A 1644-nucleotide genomic window follows, 5' to 3' on the forward strand; every position below is an offset into this window, starting at 1 on the left:
AGAAACACGACAGGCGTTGAATGTCAATCCAATGGTCAAGGTTGGCACAATCGTTTGTTGACTAAGCCGACACCGCATAGCATACTTTTTTATAGGAATAAAAGAAAAATGGGCTCGTCCACCAGGTAACATTCCCGAAACTACCACCGTTTGATCTTGCGTCACAACTAAAACTGCCAGGAAAATGTGTTTGTTTGCCATCCTCCTCCCAGGGAACGTTTTCCATATAACATTCCCGAAAATCAAAGACTTGAGAAGGCGTACAAAACAAGCTAGTGAACCAGTAAAGAGACGTTGCTGAGTTTTAGAAAAAAGAGAGACGTGCTCCTGTAGCTGGTTGAAATCCAAACCTAGACTATGACTATATATAGTGCTATGCTACTCTACAAGTAATGAAACTGACATATCCAATGTTCGCTTCTCCTCTTCTCTAGTTACTCTTCCTAGCATCAGAAGCTCCGGCTGCAGCAACCATGTCCACTGGTGGCTCGTCCACCTGCTCTTCAGCAGGCAGCAACCAGATATGCGCCAAGTCTCCACCCATACCATCGCTTGTGGGTCTCATCACACCCCCATCGGCACACTCTCCGTAGACGGTTGCTCATCGCAACCCGCTGCAATTCGTGTGGTGCCACTACTACAAATCACGCAGAGTCAGCTGTCGCATCTCAACTACAATTCTCATCTTTGGCCGAGTTTTCTACAATGCCCGAATCATGGGGTAATAATATGTTTAAGTGTTGTTCGCCTGCTTTCAGTTGCTAATTTTTTAATAGTTTGGTTGATGATCTTCCAATTTGATTCATGCAGAAAAGGGAAGATTTGTGTGATTTGTATTTCTGGAAGTTGCTGATGTGGGGGAGTGGAACTGTGTTGATTATTTGGTTAGCCGAGGAATCCCAATACCAGTAGGTTGGGGTGTTGGACAAGTAACTGAAGGAAGGACAGAAGACGAAGATGCAGAGTAGAAGGTTAAAGATGCAGTTCATCTGATCATGGCCAAGCAAGAGCTGCTGAACAGCCTTGGCATCAATGAGGAGATGAAAGAGCTTGTGAATATGATGGGCAAGATCGTTGTGCTCTGTAGGATGATTGTCTCTTTATTTGCAGTGTATGTAGCACTTGTGATGTATTCAGTGGCTATGACATGAGCACTTTGCTGAAACTAGTAATGAATGAAACCTATTTAGTAGGCTGGGCGTAGTGTAGTGAACATCTAATGATTTCTATTAACGGAAATCAGGAGATATCCCCTTTTGCTCATAAATAAATAAATAGCAGAGGCCCTTTTGCTAATAAATAAAAAAATTAGCAGAGGCCCTGTCAGGTCAGCTTTATCCTATTGGAAGACATAGAGCAAATTGCAGTCCAATAGCAAACTATGTCATCAAATACAAGTTTCACAGCCAAATATGAGTACAACTAGTCATCATGTTTTAGTCGTCATACAATCACCAAACACAAATCAACATACATAATAAGTGATGTTCTCGCAGCAAAATACTAAACAACAACTTCATCAGGTTTTAGTTGTCATAAAAACACAATTTCACATAGTGGATAAAAAGTCGTCTTCTCACAGGCAAATACGACAAAAGCAATCTAATCATCATCCGCAGCAGGAGCGTCAACATCTTCGCCATG

The sequence above is a fragment of the Triticum aestivum genome, chromosome 7B (genome assembly GCF_018294505.1).
Source record: "Triticum aestivum cultivar Chinese Spring chromosome 7B, IWGSC CS RefSeq v2.1, whole genome shotgun sequence".
NCBI lineage: Eukaryota > Viridiplantae > Streptophyta > Magnoliopsida > Poales > Poaceae > Triticum > Triticum aestivum.